A 19,521-nucleotide genomic window follows, 5' to 3' on the forward strand; every position below is an offset into this window, starting at 1 on the left:
AATTCTCCCCCACCGACTTTTTCCAGCGGCGAGTTGAGGGAAATAGAGGAGGGAGAGAAAACTTAGCATTATTCTTGTGCGAGTATTATTTTGCTTGGTCTCTTGGGAATATGAAACTTGTAATGCTGTAGGAAAACATATGAACGGAAACGGGACAGGTTGAAGTATTTGTTTGTGGTAAGTTATATATCCGTTGTATCTTTCCTGACACACCTCGTATATATATATATTCCTGACAAAAAGTTTGGAATAATGTTACATTAGGCATTGGAATGCAACAACACGTTGTATCTGTTTCTGCTGGACGTTCTTGATTTCGCCGATATATGCCAGTGCCTATCACCTATTGCCTAATGAAACAATATTCCAAACTTTTTGTGAGGCGTGTATAATTTGAGTTGATAGAATGACAGTAATTCGGATGTCACTTCAGCTGTAAGTCCAAAGGGTGGCTACTCACCGGGTATTATGCGTGAATTCTACGTGTATTTTTCTCCGTAGACGTGCCAAATTGCAACTTTTATTAATCGAAATGAATTCATACAAGTTTTCACACTTTAGCTTTTACTTTTATTGGGGAAGGAAACTGAAAGTTGCGAGGAAAATAAATGAAAATTCTCGTAGAATTAAATTAGATCAAAATGTCTCGTATATACGTAGATGTGTTTCGAGTCTGGGTATGTGAAATGGCAAATGTAAACTCCACACCTTAAATTGAATATTTTAAATACATATATACCGTTTAATTGAATTGAATTGAATTAGAATTTTTGGATACATTAGAATCTCACAGACCCTTGATATTGTTGTGTGTATGTGTGGGCGGTGAGAGGCAATAATACGTAAGGTTGAATAGGGAAAACATGTGCTTGTGTAACCTTGAAATTTTGGAAAGTTCCGCCTTGAAATACTTGAATTTTATCATGGTCCTAGGCTGCTCACGCTGGCCCAGTCACCATTAGCCTATCTGTACGTGCAGTGGACCTGAAGCAAGAATTCGAACAATTGAATTCCACCGTGTAAACAGGTGCACGGGAGGATGATTTACATAAGTGCTCTCGCTTCATCGCCGAGTGGATATGTTCCTTTGTGCTCCTTTCCTCGGAGACGACTCCGGGTCCATCCAGATAATGACGTTCCTCGCCCCTCGCTCTCCGGCAGCCCTGGCGTGGGTGAATCCGGGATCGATCTCCGAGCGAGCCATTGACGTCAGCGCAAACTCCCACCTTTGTCTGCGAGTTCGCGTTGCCCCATTGAAAAATTCATGGGCTGCCTGGTTAAATGGTGTTCGATGGAGGACTCCGCCTTCGCGAAACACCTGGAAGAATCCGGTTGCGTTCCAGGTTCTTTATTTATAGCAGCCGTATTAGCTCCGGAAATTGAGTGCCAGACATCGTGCTTTCGTCGTTGACTAAGACGTAAAGTGTATTATCTCGGGAAATGATGATACGTGGGAAGAGGGGAAACGATCGAACAGTTCGTACTTTTCCAAAGCAAGGAATTTACGTCGTGCGACCGTCTGTTACTTTTCGATGCTCTTGTGAGCCGACCTCCGTAGCCGAGTGGTTAGGATAACGCGCTACGACGCCACTGGTTCCGTGTTCGAATCCCGTCCTGGGTATATGTGTTCTTTGAGATGGTGTTTTGAGTCCACTTTTATGCGCAGATAGGCTAATCGAGACCGGACCTATAGTTTAAAGTGGGACGCAAATCACTATGCGCCAGGGAGAGTCGGACGAGGTAACTGGTAACAAGCTCACCATTGGTTCATGGCGTTTCTCATCCCGTTCCTCCCATCGAGAAGAGTTAATTTGAACTCGCCTTCGAATTGGACACAACTGTCTCGGGTGCAGTCCACTAGCGCACAAAAATGTGAAAGTGTGCGCTTGTGGTATATGAAAGGTGCCACGAGCGCACAACATCGAATGCTGCGATGCCACATCTATGATTGTGTAATGGCTAGGTTAGCTTCGATGTCTCTGGGGTCTGCTGGTGTCTCCCTCCTTCTGGAGCGATGCATTGCCCGTCTTACGAGGCCAAATTCTTTTATCAGATAGTAAGGTTATTTAAATAGAATAGGGTGTTATGAATATAGTCATTCACATAATATATGAGACATAATATGTCAACTTATAAGGACCCAGGCGGGGTCCCTTGAAAGGCAAAAACAGTCGACACAACGTGGCAACATCGCCATGGATTTTGTGCGTTCGTGGTATGCATTTTTAACCACAAGCGCACGCAGCCTTTGGTTTGTGCGCTCCCGGCCTACGGCCGCCGTCTCACTCATGGCCATTTTCTGCACGGGCTGGACACTCCGCTGTGACGTGCAGGCATATTCTTCTCGAATGTACCGATTTTACTTTCCTCAGACATTGTTTCAAACGTGAATCCATCATCCGCCATCATAGAAGTTCTGAAAAACATTTTTATCGTTACGCAAGGAATTTTAATTTTATAAGAAACGTAAGTTTCGTAGCACATAGGTCTAAAAATTAACTTCCGCGCTATTTGCAAACACTGTTTGTTATGAGGAAGTAAATATTTTCACGAAAATATTTGAAATGTGCCTGAAATCGAGGGTGTAGAAAGGGGTACCGGAGCCTATTATATATTAATTGAATTGAATTAGAATTTTTGGATACAATGGAATCTCACAAACCTTTATATTGTTAATATATTTATGTTGGGGGTGAGGGGGGGGGGTGCTGGTGAGAGGCTGTAATACGTAAGGTTGAAATAAGAGAAAGCATCTGCTTGTACCGTTGAGTTTTTGGAAAGTTCGCTTTGAAAGACGGGAATTAAACTTGAATTTTTTTATCATGGCTCTAGAGTGGCCACCCTGATCAATCTTCAAGGAAACTCCTTTGGTAACGAAAATGCTCTTCAACTTGGCTTGACGACACTTTGAACCCCGAATCAGCTGATTTCTTCAGGCGTTGAATTGAAACACTGCCCCAGCGTTGGTAGGCATTCGTAGACAATGAAGGAAAAGACATTACTGATTAATTTATGTCTTTTGTTCATCTCAAATTAGTATCAAATAAAAATACTTTTGCCACGATGAAAAAAAACGCTACGAACCTATGCATGAAACCATTATTTTCCAAACAAGTTTTGTGCCAAACTTGTCGCAGTCCTTTTCAATGAGAAAATAGTGAAATGTGATATTCCAAGTAAATATGTTTCACCCTGTAGGCGTATGGATTATATTACACACACGGAACAATAGCGTGTCTCTCAGCAAGGACTGGTGGGGCCCGCGATTTTGACCTTCCTGTTGTACTGCATTACCCTTGAGGAGTCCTGTACAAATCTCTTTTCAGTTTACAGGCGTGGATTTTAGGTATGCGGTTTCGTCCCACATAATGTTAAACGTGCAAATAGCTTCGCGCCAAATTGTTATTAATTACTTTTTCTAGACACTAAATGTGGTTGTCAACTCTTGTGAGAACCACGCTGGTTCGCCGCGTCGCTTTATGTCGTTCGAGAAGAGCGATGTAGTGTGTTTTGAGTACAAGGAAAATGGAATAAAAAATAATCCCAGAGGTAATAAATTTTACGTTTAGTTGTTACCTTGAACTCGCGGAATATCAATTTCATGTAACTTAATTAGAATTAATACTCGAGGTGTGCATCTCATTGGAACTCATCTAAAGTGAACCTTAGCTTTCAGAGCGAAGCCACAAGCTACAGACTAATAGCGAAACCGGCCCCTTCAATCTAAGGGAGAATTCACACTGAAGCGACAGGCGACACGTGTTTCTTGGGAGCGAGCCAATCAGCAGTAAAGTTTCACATCGTAGAGGCATGACCGGCGGCACAAGCCTTCGTTCGATTGGTGAAATCCTCACGTGTCGCCTCTCGCTTGTGTGTGAACATTCATTGCGCGTGCGCGAACAACAAACTGAGGCGACACGACGCACGGTATTGAGAAAACAGCCCAGTCCGCTCGACACGCAAGCTACAACGACACGTGCAGCTTGCAGTGTCGCTTCGATTCGAAAGGTTGCATTTATTTCTGAGAGGCTGTTATCAAGAGAGTCGTGTCGCTTGTTGCTAAGGTGTGAAAGCTCCCTTAGACAAACTTTGAGCTGTGGGACTGCTCAGAATTATCAATGTTTAACGCGATATGCAGTGTGAGAAATTGTGTACGTAGAATTGTTCACCTACGACTCTCTCGTGGTTATCTTCTGTCATTTGCAAAACCACTTCTAATATAAATTGTGTAGATGGTGATTATAATTTTATAGAATATAAAATTGTTCATGAAGCGTGGGATGTATTTTTTCTTGCAATAAAATGTTGAGGTAACGAATATAGAAATTGCCTTTCATAGTAACAGAGTTGTAAGCGACTGCGCACCAGGGGGATTTATAGAAGGTGGGCCCCTAGGCTATCTTTGTTTTGGGCCCTGCCGACATTATTATTATTAACAATTTTGTTATTGTGTTACTTAACTTCCACTAATTGCATATTGTGTATTAATAACACTTGTAAATTTTGAAATATACGTTAGACACATCTGATGTAAGAAGTAATGTAAACGCCAGAAACTCTTTCCTTTTAGCATCTTCCATGAAATAAGCAACTAAAAAGACTTGAAATGTTGTTTTATTTTGCAATTATCACAACATTAAGGAATTTTAATAGTCGATGGTATTTTGTCAGTTCTGCCCCTTCAGCGTCTAATTTTTGTGCGCTCCCTAGGCTGTAGACTAGGATAGCGTAGTGCAAATCCCCCTCCTGCTGCGTACCCGATATGAAGAAAGTTGTTTAACCCAGTAGCGAATAAAATAACGTTTACCATAACCTTCAAGAATTAATTTTGTTGTCGGCTACTCCAGTGGTAATGAAGGATGGTTTTAATCTTTGTATGTAGTGTGATTTTATTAAAAGGTATTCGATATTAATTTATTTTATTTATTTTCAGGTTCGTATAACCATCGTATTTATGGTTTTGTTCACTGGGTGCTGCGGAAATTAAGAAATACTGGCTGTGCAAGTAAGGTACCGTACTAATTTCAAATCCTTATGTTAGTGTAGAATGAGTTATCATATGAATGACCTGGTATATTCTGCTGCTTTTATGTATGTCTTTTTTAAAATCCCGTACGACGTAGAACAGAGCGATTTCAATTGTGAGGAAAGTGTCTGGCTATGATTCATCTAGGTTGTCCGTAGATTTCCGACGCTGTTGTGAAAGGAAGTTTACCTGTTGTTATGTAGAAATTTGTCATTACACATTAAATTTCATTGTTCAGTCAATTAGTTTAAAGTTCGTTAGAATTTTCGCAAATGATTGTGAGTGCTTTCAGTTCTACGAGAGAGTTCTTTTGTTCGTTGCCAATTTGGTTTTGACTCAGCATTACATTTTAGTGTAGAATTCTGCGTGCCGTAGGTGCACACTTCAAGGTGTCTTGAAGTCTATAGCGTAAAGTATTAATAATGTATGCAGGTAATATATGCATCTCGAAAGCTCCGAAACCTGTACTGGAACTCCCCTCGTTGATTGCCCTATGCGATGAGAGAGTGGTGCGGATCATACTAAACAATAATAAACAATAAACGTAATTATTCATTTATTTGGTGGGTGAGATTCAGCGGTGGCGGCTGCTCTACCATCTAACCCTTATCATGAGCTACATAAGAAAATATTAGTGTACATAATGTGATAATACATAAATACAGATATAAAATACTAAAGAGAAATATAATAATTTCGCACATACCTATAATTAGAAATATACTCATTGTAGTAATAGTAGTCATAAAATAATACAAATGTGAAAGAACAAAAAAAAAAAGACAAGAAATCTAAAAAAATATAAGTAGAGAAAAAGCGATTGACAAAAATATGGCGAATGCCGAATATGCGGGGTCCTTCTTCCATAAATATGCACTTTTATGGAGTGGGTCGTTAATGCAATCTAAATAACCAACTAACTCTCTAGCCTTCTTTAAGCCGAAGGTTTATGGCTGCAGCAACACAAGCCTCCCATCTGTCCCAATGCTGGACAAGATCCATCCAATCTTTTCCATCCTTACCGATATCCTTTAGGTCCATCTCAACGTTATACCTCCCATCTTCGTCTTGGCCTTCTTCAGGTCTCTTACCATCAGGTTTCCCAACAAGAATCCTGTAAACTCTTCTTCCCTTTCCCTTCTTTCCTGCTGACCTAAGTCGTCTTGATTTAATTATTGTAATAATATCTGCTCAGGAATACAAATTATGTAGTTCTAAATTACGTAACCTTCTCCAATCAGCAAAATATAATAAAGGCCACCAGAAGGCAGTTCTCGCCTTCCGAACTGAATGTAAAGGATTTGTTGAGAATGAAAGGCGATGCCGAACCATAGCCACGCAGCCCAATTTATCCCACTCCACTCCGCAGTTGGGATATGAAGACTACTGCTCTCCCGTGCTGATTGCGAGTGACCCCGCATGGCGGGAGCTTAGAGCTGTAAGCGAGAACGTAAATTGACAGTTCTCCGGGTTAATCCCAAACACAAGCACTCCGGGTAGATTACGGAGCTTACGTACGGTCGCTTCCGGTTTCATCCCGTATACATTGCACGCGCGAAGAAAAATCTACTATTTTCGTTCCTCGTTTTTTTTAATAAGGAAAAAATATAGTTTCTAAACAGGTTAGTTCCCTCCAGGGAATTGTCTAATGGCGATCTATTGATCATTCCATTTTCAACATTCAATGCTTTCCCTAATACTCTGTTCTAATATTTTCACACTGGTCGAGTCAAATGTCCAATTTATGCAAGGATTACGTTCGTTTGCTTGTTAATTTAATCCAATGTCAACCTTTTTTAGCATTCCAAGACAATATTGACATTTTAATTTTAGCCAATCCAGTTTCATATTTCCGTTACTATTGTCACCGAGTTAAATGTATATTGTGCGTTTTGTTGTTGGTAATTGTTATTTGACGTTGATTTCTGCCTTTCCGTTAATCGCGATGGCGAAGGTGAATGATAGTGAAGCCAAGTTGACCAAGGGGCACAAAATGAATATCCGCGTCCGAAACCTTTGTCGGGATAAAGCGCATATTCTCCACTAGAAAGGGAGTATATAGTACCCTTACCAAGGAAGATATTTTTGGCCATAAACTTATAATATTTCTGTCTGGCAGTTGAAGAATTCTACATGCAGATTAGTAAATTGATTATCACGGCGAATGCAATCATAACATAACAGTATTGCCTCTAGGATAGACCCTTGTTGCTACTTTTTTCAGTGTAGCAAATTTCCTTTCAAGTCAACTTTCCATATAAAGTTGCCTGTGCAATGTTCTGATAATTGTAGCAAGGTTGTTGTGGAGAGAGTTGTACTATATGATGCTACAGGCCTTTTCTACTCTTACGGCAGGAGGCCCTCATGCTGGCAAGGGAAGTGGGGAACGGGGAATACGCAGAACCCAACCAGACAACAACGGTGGCGCCGAAAGTTACGACGTCGAGGGGAGAAGGTGCTTCCACCCAAGACTATTAGAAGGAAGGCTGGGGCCATACCTGATCACGTGGTCCTTGACGTCAGGCGTGACGTCACGGGCGGACAGATCGCTCCGCGCCACGGTTTCGCAGCGGAATCAATGCAGAAATTATGAACAAAAAAGAGCCGTCATTATGCCCAGAAGCTAGCTGGGACTGAATATACAGGTTCACTTAGGATCCGAGATATTGTATGTCTTCAGAATTGGATTATACAGCTATTAACGTATGTATTGAATCGGTAGTTTTTAGGTCGTCACATTTCTCTCTGAAACCTAAAGTTTCATGTAAAATTGAAATTAATATGCCTGGTCATGCGTTTTGTTAAATAAAGAAAGGCAGAAAGCCAAAATTATGGATAAGTTGAATATGTAAAAGAAAACAACCTCATCTATTGCTCTCTTTTAGGAGTGAGAGAGGAGCTGTTTTCACTTAACTTCTTCAAATTTGGTAACTTTGCTTCGACTATTGATATTTATTTCATCATTAATTTTTCTTATTCAGATTACAGTTGTGAGTCTTATGAATCTTTGAACTACACAGGGAGGAATGTGAGGAAGTTTCGTGTGTATTATGTCACAAACACTTTAAACAACTTTCGACTTTATATATATATATATATATATATATAATCAGTGGGATGTCGAACAGGGGTGCCCACAGGCGGGTATGTGAAAGCTGGTTGCGTCCACTTAACTTTGGGGGGGGGGGGGCGATTGTGATGAAAATTTGACTGAATAAATAATAGAACAATGGAGGACGGAAGTTGAACTACGTTGTCATTTAAGCATCACTCGTATATAAATAGCAAGTTGTGTATTTCCAAGGGAATTATAACAGTTACTATGTATTATTAGTGTTGTTAACGAGACTAGACACGAGAAGAGATGGAATTTTCACGCGACGAGACATACCAGTGTCGCCTCTCGGCAACACGGTATATCTATTTGAGGTGCACAATATCCAGCTATTACATATTAAACCTTAAATTTTTATCATGAATTCTGATGTGGAATTACCCTTGGTTGGGGAAGTTTCCAACTCTATAGTAAGGAAATTGAGCACTAGGATGGGAGATAGCCAAGTCTTGAGTATTAATTACTGTTGCGCTTAGACTGTTGTCGGAATTTTGGTGTGGCGATTGAGAATTAAATTATTTGGAGGAGGTCGAGATTTAACTCTTCAATACCGACAGTGAACCTAAAATTGACATAGGAATTTTGGTGGGGCAGGATATTAAATTGGGGGTATATGCTTGCAGTTTTTATCTTACTATACTCGTGAGAGCCTTTATTATAAATTATAATATTATTATTTTTTATTCTAATAATTGTAACCCAATTTAAGTGTATGGTAGTCTGATGTTGTGTAATGAGACTACTGGTATTGCAATCCACTAACAAGTCTCGTTAGATGCGATGTGTTCAGTTATATATTGTCACCCGCTGTTTTTATTTTTTCATCTGAGATTACGACACGTCGCAACACTTCACTGAAGGCATTGTAAACTGCAGCACCCTACAACCCACCAGGGTGCGAAATCATTGAAAACTGGTGAGGGGGAGAAACTTCTTAACCTAAACCCCCCCCACAAACATATGTGCGAATTATACGATGTACATATTTTTCAATGTTATTAAAATAAAAATAAATTACTCAATTAAAATAATTATTATGATTATTAATTAGAAATTAATTTGTTACTTTCATACATATCAGATAGTGTAAAGCAGCTAACTAATTCCATTACTAACCGGTTAAAGATGTTAATAAATTATGGCAGTTAAGTGGTTTTATTATGTGTAAGTTTTTGTTTAGCTTGTGCAGTATGTTAATATAAATCAATTAGATTTCATAGTTATTATTGTTTTGCATTCTTGTTTTACTTTTATTGTGCGTATTGATGTAGATTTGTTAGTGATCTCTTGAGAGAGAAAGCATTCAACACTCACAGCCACACTAATTTGTGTGTGTTTTATATTATTGTTAGTAAGGTATATTTGAAATTAAAAGTAATTGCTTATCTTTTCTTTGTTATAACAAAAACTGTCCCCCCGGGAAATTTTTGGTGGGGGAATTTTTCAGGCCAAGATTATTATTGGTGGGGGGAAATCCCCCTCGTCCACTCCAGGATTTCGTACCCTGAACCCAACAATCCAGAAATACAAGAAAAAAGGAGCGAAAAGAACAAAACAGATCAGCCTTTCCACGTTTCTTTCCGTAAGGGGTAAAGACACAGCTGGGTTTTGTCCGCCCATGACGTCACACCCACGGCAGTCGCGAAAAGAGGCGTGTCTGACCCCAGCCTTTCCTTCTAGTAGTCTTGGCTTCCACCACCTCGTTCTACAGGCTGTTGCTTTTCTTGTCGCCAGCATGTAGGGCTCCCGCCGCAAGAGTAGAAAAGACCTATAGAGTGCAACCGTTAACTGTAATGTAACTCCACTTAAGAAAACAGAAGATCTGAGTAGTCTTGCTAGTATAAAATGCGATACTGTTCCCGGGATGCGGAAAACAATTTTATACAAGGGATAGACACGTACAGTTTTCAAAGACTTTATAACCAAAGCCAAAAGCCCTCGTATTCATTTCTGTTAATCCACTTCGCGACTTCTTTATTTATTTGAAGTGTTCCTAACGTAAGCATGTGAATGAAGTCGGGTTGAGAATATGATTAGCTAGTTATTTTACTTCAGTGTAAATCTTCGAGTTTATTCACGGTGGCAAGTTAATAACTAAAATAGTGACAATTACTATAATATTGACTCAAGTGTTAATTTAGAAGATAGGTTGCAGTAAATTTTGTAATTGAGAGGAACACACATGAAGGGCTCGGGTGTAAAACATGGTAAGTGAAATTTTGGTCATTTCTGAGTTCATGAAGAAAAAAGGTTATTAGAAGCTATACTGTAGATAAATTGTTTTCTTGTTGTGTATACCAATTTAAGAAAGTTTCACTGAGTCCAATGCAAATTGTATGACATGGCATTTTCACACGAAAATTGAAGGATTGCACATTTTACTTTGTAACTAAAAATTTAACAAAATGTCACTTACCATGTTTTACACCCGAACCCTTCAAATAATACATGCATTCTATATTCACACACACACACACACACACACACACACACACACACACACACACACACACACACACAGAGAGAGAGAGAGAGAGAGAGAGAGAGAGAGAGAGAGAGAGAGAGAGAGAGAGAGAGAGAGAGAGAGAGAGAGAGAGAGAGAGAGAGAATATTCCAGACTGCAGGTAAAACAGCGATAGCGAATGTCAGACGTAGGCAAGGCTGGCTTGGTAAGCTAACTTGGTCTGCCAGAGACCTGGGTTCGAGTCCTGGTCGAAATTCGGATCGCCTTGAAGCAATTGGTTACCGCACCTGATTTTTAAATTACAAGTCTGTCGAAGCTTCAATCCCCACCGTCGGGAAGAAGACGAGAGAAGATGGACTCACTCGAAACGTAACAGTTGGGCTGAAAAGTTCGTAGGCTAACATAGTAAAAAATATTTTTTTGACAAAATTCGATTTTATTATTCAATATAGTTGCCTTCGAGGGCGATACAACGATTATAGCGGTCATACAATTTTTCGATGCCATTTTTATAGTACGATTTCTCTTTAGCCTCAAAATAGGCCTCAGTTTCGGCGATTACCTCTTCATCAGTGCTAAATTTCTTTCCAGCGAGCATTCTTTTAAGGTCTGCAAACAGGAAAAAGTCACTGGGGGCCAGATCTGGAGAATATGGTGGATGGGGAAGCAATTCGTAGTCTAATTCATATAATTTTGCCATCGTTTTCATTGATTTGTGACACGGTGCATTGTCTTGATGAAACAGCACTTTTTTCTTCTTCAAATGGGGCCGTTTTTTCGTGATTTCATCCTTTAAACGCTCCAACAACGCTATGTAATAATCGCTGTTGATGGTCTGGCCCTTTTTGAGGTAATCGATGAATATAATACCATGCGCATCCCAGAATACTGATGCCATAACCTTGCCAGCCGACTGTTGCGTCTTTCCACGCTTTGGATTCGGTTCATCACGTGCAGTCCACTCGGTTGACTGTCGATTGGACTCTGGAGTGTAGTTATGGAGCCATGTTTCATCCATTGTAATATATCGACGGAAAAATTCGTGTTTATTACGGTTGAATATCGCTAAACATTGCTCCGAATCATCAAAACGTTGTTGCTTTTGATCGATTGTGAGCACGCGCGGCACCCATTTTGCACACAGCTTTCGCATGTTCAAATATTCCTGCACAATATGTCCAACACGTTCCTTTGATATTTTTAAAGTCTCGGCTATCTCGATCAACTTCACTTTACGATCATTTAAAATTTTTTTGTGGACTTTTTTGATGTTTTCGTCGGTAACAGCCTCTTTGGGGCGTCCACTGCGTGCATCGTATTCGATGCTCATTTCGCCTCGTTTAAATTTAGCAAACCACTTCTCAACGGTTGATTTTCCTGGTGCAGAGTCCGAATAATGTTTATCAAGCCAAGCCTTGGCTTCAACAGTATTTTTTTTCGCCAAAAAGCAATGCTTTATTAACACACGAAATTCTTTTCTATCCATTTTTTCACAATAACAAAAGCTGCTTCACTCACAATGCTATATCTCACGAACTAATTATCCGGCAGCTGTGAAATTTATACACGTATCTGTTGAAGGTTAGTACTAAGTAAAAATCACATGGATTTAATTCTAGTAACGCCATCTATGAGTCAGCCTATGAACTTTTCAGCCCAACTGTTAGTGTTAGAAAAAGTAGAGTTTAAAAGCACCAGGCAATTGTTAATGTCTAATTAACATTGCATGCTCATAAATTTGGAAGAAATGTTATGTTATAGTCACACATGCTCACTAGTTTTGAAAATGTATTTTTAGCTTTTTATATCAGGGCGTGAGAGTGTGTATATCATTCTGTAAGAATTTTTCCTGGTTTCGGAAATTTCCGAATTTTATCCGTACAAAGAGGTAATTAGCTCTGTTGTCCCCTGGGTACGTTTGCAATTCCTGGAAACTGCCTGTTAAATGGGTTTCCCGTCACGGAAACTGAATGAATGTTGTTGTTGGAATATAATGCCCAACCGTGCCTTATTATACAGTAGGAGCGAATTTGATATCGCTCACCTCGCAATTCTATGATGGTTTGGGACGTGTTACGGGAACCCTAGATTTAACCTTTTTTTTTCTTTTCGAATCTCGCGTCGTGAAAAAAGAGAATCAGTTGCATGGGAATCGAAGCAACCCTGCATGCAAGCCTGTTATCGAATCGAAATGATTTCGAATGAATTTGTGATTGGCTGCTCGGCTGTGACGCTTTTCCGATTCTGCTCCCATCTGTTATCTCCGTGCTTCCACCAAATAGAAGCCTCATCTTACTTTTTTTTTTTTTTTTTTTTTTTTTTTTTTTTTTTTTTGAAAATTCCGATTGTTACGTAAATGATTTCGTGCATTCTACCGTGCACGTCGATAGCAGAGTACAGTAGAGTGGTTAATATCCTAGAAATCTCATCTTCCTTAGTAGATAAAAAATGTGCATCCCACAACAACTTTGATTTCTTGACCAAACGACCACAAAAAGTTGAAAAACTCACTTTCTCTCCCCGTTCCGCGTCTTATTTATTGCGCTGACGATATTTCACGGGCGCAAAAAGGCAGTGATGAGTGAAAGATGAGCTCTCATCCTCTCATCCTTCTCATCTCTCTCATTCTTCTCTTATTCTCTCATCTTCCTCTCATTCTCCTCTCATCCTCTCATCTTTCTCTCATTCTCTCATTTTCTTATTCTCTTATTTTCTTATTTTTTGAAAGATGAGTGCACCTTATCGTAATTTTGCAAGTCTGGGACCAAATGTTTATATATCGTGACCTTCGTAAACCTCTCCTCTCATCTTCTCATCTTCTCATCTTCTCATTTTCTTATTTTCTTATTTTTTGAAGAATGAGTGCATCTTATCGTAATTTTCCAAGTCCGGGACCAAATGTTTATATATCGTAACCTTTGTAAACCTTTCTTCTCATTCTCTCATTCTCTTATTTTTTTATTTTCTTATTCTCTCATTCTCTTATTCTCTCATTCTCTCATTCTCTTATTTTCTCATTCTCTCTACCTTTAGAATATTGTCGTCAACATTAGAAATGAAGTTGGAGTGCTGGAATCAACGGGGCCAAATGTTTATATATCGTGACCTTCGTAAACCTCTCTCTCGGGGAGGGAACGATGTACCACACACACACACACACACACACACACACACACACACACACACACACACACACACACACACACACACACACACACACACACACACACACACACACGCGCGCGCGCGTATGTATTGTGACGCAAACAAGCAAACAAAATAATAATTGTTGTTTTTTAGGATACCTGGCCCCTATAACCTCGCCAGGGTGCGTGGTGCCCAGCCAAAAAAGTAAAGGTTTTCTAATGGCTGCGGTTATAGATTACCGCACCTCTGTAGGGTTTCACGTGTTTTATTTTTTCCCCCCAAACTTCCATGAAACCCTACAGAGGACCTCCGTAATGCATGCAACGTGTACTAACGACTCTAGTGTTATTTGATGTTGTGATATTTTTGGATATAGAGTTTTATTGTGAGATATAGATAAAAATAATTATGTTTATTATAATATTTTCTTGATGAAGATGGAGAATATGTGTGTGTTACAAATAAAGTTGCATGCTTTTTTTTTCTAGTGTGTGTGTGTATGTGTTTTTGATGTTTCGACAGCATCTGAAACGATAAAAAAGAAATTTTATTGTTAATTTTCACGTGTAAAAACAACAACAAATTTTTTGTGCAAATTTTCTGATTGTCTTGTGCTATAGTGCAAAAAAGATATTGTAACTGATAACTAATGAAATTGACATTTGTAACTGATCTGAACTAGTGAAATTCGTATTGTGCTATTGTAACTAATTGTGCCAGTACAAACAATTTCTTATTTGTGCAAGAAAAGATGTTAAAAAAACTTGTTAAAACTGCTCTGTGACCCTCTCGTTCTTCACGTCGTAGGCGAAGGACTTCTCTGCAATCAGGATGACACTGCATAGGGTATCCTCGGGCAAGGCATCGTGGAACTCGCAGACGACCTTGATGTTGGTTCGATCGTTGACCACAACCTTCTTTCTCTTAGATGTGTTGATGACGGTCATGGGTCTCCGTGCTTTGAACTCGCTGGGCGTGTAGTACATGTCCACGCTTCCCTCGGTCACGCGTTTGTAAGCCGAGAACGCTTCGTAAAGTTTGAGGTAATCGTTTTTGGTCACGTCGAGGTTGTAATTCTCGCGCGGGAACACTTCGTTCCTACCGTTCTTCAGATAAACGTTCTTGATCTTGCAGTCGTCGAACTTGCTGGAATCTTTTTCCTGATTCTTGTCCCTCCCGGTCTGAAAGATCACTACGACGAAATCTGGCATGTCGAACTGTATGTTGTTGAACTGTGTCGTCACGTCGAATTCCATGTGACTTCCCGAGGCCATCTTCTGCACGCACTGGTAACCGTGAAAGTGAATTGGCACCTGCGGACTTTTCAAGATCTCCGCTTTGTACTTGAGGGCGTAGTTTGTTTCGTATTCCACCACCGGCATTCTCAATTCCATGCTCCGGATGACGCATTTCGCTGCTTCGGGTAAAGTGTTGGCTATCGGCGTGGTGCCGTCCGGACCCAAAGTAGCGTATCGCATTAGTGCGTCGTTGTCGTTGGCCGCTCTTCGAAACGTGACTCTCAGTCCTCCCTTCCACATGATCTCCTTGTAGTCCGAGAAGAAACCAGGCAGCAGACGCATGGGAAAGAGCACCGTGTGACTTTTCGTCGATATTTTGGTCCCGGCTTCGAATCCTCCCGCCTGATAGTATGCTGCGTCCGTTTTGGATAATTTCAACGTTCCCACTGCCGTCGACGTGATGCCTGGATAATCTATTCTGTCGATAACGTTGTTATGTTTCCTCACCTCCACCTGCGAGAACAGGTGAGGCACGAAGTTGTCCACGAGTATCAAGTTTGCTGCTGCGGGAAATGCGTCTCCGTTTTCCTTCTTCACCACGTCGAATTGAAGGTAGAGGTCCGCTCTGTGAGGATGAATGAACCCGTCGCCTACGTCCAGGTCGTATTCGATCTCCCTGTTCGCTTCGTTGAGATTGGCGAACGTGCGACGGTTGGGAGGGAAAGATTGCAATTCGTAACTTTCGATTTGCTCCATTTTACGTGTATGGTTATTTATTATACGTTGATCTCCACGATGGCCGTCGTAGTGGCACCTGCGAAATCCACCACGTCTCCTTTCTCGTTCGTCACCACCAACTCTATGTCGTCTATGCGGTTGCGACATACTGGAAAATAGATCGGCGAAGAGGGCGTGTAGATGATCGGTTCCATGAACTCGGAACTTGGTTTGAAAGTGGCTATGAATCCCGTCTGCTTGTGACTTCCTAATAATCCGTCCGAGGATTTCGTGATCATACCTTCCGCCACGTTGCAGTGTACGTTCAGAGTCTCTATGGCCAAGAATTTAGGAATGTTGGTTGCTGTGTGCTTGATGCCAGCTTCGAGTTTTGTGTCATTCTCGAAACCTAAAAGTTCTCCCATGGTGCCCAGGTCCACGGTCTCCGTCGCGGATAGGATTTCCACTCTGTGCGTGACCGAATTTTGAGAAAGGTATGTGCCTTTGGGTAACTGAGCTTGCAAAGTGGAAAGATTGTATTGGCCTGGCGTGACGACGATGTGTTCGCTTCCGACGCTAATTTTGTTGTTGTGCTGCGTGACGTTAGGTATGAGGTACATGCTGTAGAATGCACGCAGAGCCACGGATTTAGGATAGACGATGTCGTCGTGCAGCGTGAGTTTCAAGATTGAAGATTCGCTCGTGAGATGGAACACGCCCATCCTAGTGATGCTGTTTGAGGTTCCACAATGCTTTCTGGAAATCCTCGATCGTAGGGTTATTTATTTTAGAGAGAAAGACAAGCACAGAGAGGCAGAGATGACCGCAGTTCACGTCTCCGAAATTTTGAATGCGTTCGTCGTTGTAGTATATAGAGGTTTTGTTTGTTTTCAGATAATGAATTAAATTTGTAGGTGGAACACCTCCGAAAGAATCGAAAACAAATGCTTTGTTATTGTCATCGTTTTTGTGGTAACATATCCAATGCGTGCCTGGATTTTTTTGATTGTCCAAGTTAACTACTCCACATTCTCTTCTTTTAACGCTTGAAGGTAGCGAGTCGGACATGAAAACTCCTCTGAAGTATTTGATTCGTAACGGTTCGATCAGAGATTCAATGTCTCGGTTGGTGAGTGCTTCTGTTTCTTTTTTTTAAACTTTCTCATTACGCCTTTTCCTTCTTTCTTCTCCATGGCCAGGTTGTGACGTTTCTGTTCTTCCAACTCGGCCTTGTTCTTCTTCGAGTCGATGACGGTTTTCGCGATGGCGGCACTTCCGCCGGCCAAACTTCCAACGGCCCCCAATGCTGCCAGGATGGCCGGGATGCTGAATATGAAACCTCCGATCTTTTGCTGTTTCCGCGAACGCTGTAATCTTTTCAATTGAGGTGTGCTGAGCAGCAATTTCATTCCATGTCCTTTCGACAAGCAAGAACGTTTCTTCTCGCGTTGTTTCTTGGTGAGTAACCCATCAAGAGCACCTAGATTTTTCAGATTGGAGTATGGTATCTGGTACACGACACCCTTGGGCTTCATGTTGATGCTCTATGGGTTATTTTTGCGGTATGTTATTTATATATATTTTGATATTTTTTCTTGTGTAGTTTTTTTACGGTATGTTATTTATATATAAATATTCTGAGATTTTTTTTTTCACGGCCCCGCAGTCGCTACACAAATTCTATTACGTGCTTTGTTTTCTTGCCAAAAAGTTCCTTTGTCCCCTTGTACACGATTCGAGTTTTGTTCTCGATTAAAATAGATAGCTTCTCGTCCGATAACATGTTAGCGTATCGATCTGGTAAAAATAGACTGTATTGTGCGTTGAGCAACAGGCGTACCTTGGGACCATACTGGGTAGAAACGATTGAACCGGAAGTTATCGTGTAAGATTTGTCGACTTCCAATTCCCGAATTTTTACATACTCGACTGACAAATTTAGCATTTGTTTTAATGCTTGGAGCTCACTCATTTTTTCAGTTGTCATATCGAAGAAGAGAAATTTTCAGTGTGTGTTAGAGAAATTTAATTTTTTTTTCACGATGTGTGTTACTTATATATACCGAAGATTATTTTTTTTCACGATGTGTGTTATTTATATATTTTTTTTCATGATTTGTATCGAAGATTTTTTTAACAGAGGAAGAAAGTTCGTGCTTTGGAGAACGCGATGATTTGCGTGATGATTTCTTCAGTTTCCTGTTTGGACTTACGCCAATCATCAGTATATCGTCTTCTTCCCTGCCTCGCCTCGTGCAGTTCGTCCAACCTTTCGTTCAATTTCTCCCCCGCGGCCGACAGAAGAGTGTCGAGATCACCGCACCTCATTCCACTGATCTCCCGAAGACGGTCCTTGAGAACTATTTCGCATCCCATGTGAAATGCCGGCGTCGTTTTAGCTACGATCACAAGTTTATTAACATCTCCGTTAACTACCTTTTTGAATATTTTAGATAGTAGTTCGTGCGGCAAATCAGTTATGCAAGCCATGTTGTTTTTTTTTACTGGATGTTATTTATATACCCCACCCCAATTTTTGTTTTGTGTTCATGGCAATGGTGGTACCCAGTGCGGCGACCCGTTCACCCAACGATGCGTCTCTGCTCACGAATCTTTCGAAAGCTGCGTGCTCTAACTTTCTGTCTGCTTCGTGACGTGCATCCAGATCCGTCTGCGTGGTGTTGTAAGCAATGTCGTGATCTTTGCATGCCGCGTCCAACAGATTCACACCCTTGTCTCCTCTCTCCAATCTTTTCTCGAGTTTGGTACCCGGTCCGCAGTACTGGTAGCCAGGTAGATGCATCTCGAAAGGTAACTTGTTGATGATGTCGTTCACAAGGCCCTTTCCTTCGGCCACGTTCCAAAATTTAGGAGGCAGCGTGTTGATGATTTTGATGAGGTAACCTATGCCCTTGTCGTTGTTCACAATGAAGTTGGAAAGTTTCGTGCTGATCATGTCCACGATGCCAACCTTCTCGTTGTAGAAATTACGGTTGCCTGCATTCTCTTCGCCGGCTATCACCAACAATCGGTCCACGAGCTTCCTCACGTCGTCCACCCAAACGAATTCTTTGGGTAACGTGTTGTAGCGTTTGACGCCGCTGCCTGTTTTGACCTGGTTCCAAATCGGTTTGATGAGATTCTTGTACTTCTCGCCGCTGCTCGATTTCACCCTATTCTGCGAGGCGTCGTTGTTCTGGTACAAGGCATCCGTCATGATCAGAATTTCCTTGTAACTTTGGTAATCTTCGTCGGTGTAATCTTTCGGCTGCTTTTTGGCGACGAGTTCCCACAGTACCCGGATACCTGTTCCAACTATCCTTGTCGCCTAAATTGACTTTAATGTCGTTGCCTTCGAAGGTCACCTTCGATTTCCCAATCTTCCACACCACACCGCCGCCTTCGCTGGTTTCCATGCTGGGATACAATCCGAACACTTCATCCTTGTCGAATTTCCCCGTACTCAGGTAGTCTCGTGCCAAAGGTCCCAACTCGATTTTATCCGAAGACGTGCTGCCTATGGCTCGACGTCGTGCCGGTGCATCCTTCAGTTCGAACGGTGTCGAAGGAATGCTCGAAATAGGCGTGGGTACGGCGTAACTTTTAGCTGCGAGCGGTACGAGTTCGTTGATCAAATTTTTATTTTGTTCCGTGACATTTTTAATTTCTTTACCTAGACCGCTGATGGCATCGATCACGGGTTGATCCTGACGTTTCTTCTCTTCGTAGAATCCGCGATTCTCGGATTTCCAACCTTTGAAGCGTTTCGCGAGGTATTTTCGCAACTTGAGATTTTCGTCCTCGATTTTTCGTT

General features: G+C 41.1%; 1 protein-coding gene across 9 annotated transcripts in view; it reads left to right on the forward strand.

The window, feature by feature from the left end:
• Positions 1–19,521, forward strand: part of bsk (mitogen-activated protein kinase dJNK) — a 383,933-nt gene that overhangs the window by 163,126 nt on the left and 201,286 nt on the right. Inside the window, exon 1 of one of the 9 annotated variants that reach the window (XM_083141600.1) lies at positions 4,978–5,010. The exons of 7 other annotated variants lie outside the window; for them this stretch is intronic. The gene's annotated coding sequence lies outside the window, so the exon portion shown is untranslated. Of the gene's footprint in view, positions 1–4,977; positions 5,011–19,521 lie in introns of those variants that run through there. One more of the 9 variants, XM_083141598.1, reaches the window with a different exon arrangement.

The sequence above is a fragment of the Lepisma saccharinum genome, chromosome 20 (assembly GCF_977018435.1).
Source record: "Lepisma saccharinum chromosome 20, izLepSacc3.1, whole genome shotgun sequence".
NCBI lineage: Eukaryota > Metazoa > Arthropoda > Insecta > Zygentoma > Lepismatidae > Lepisma > Lepisma saccharinum.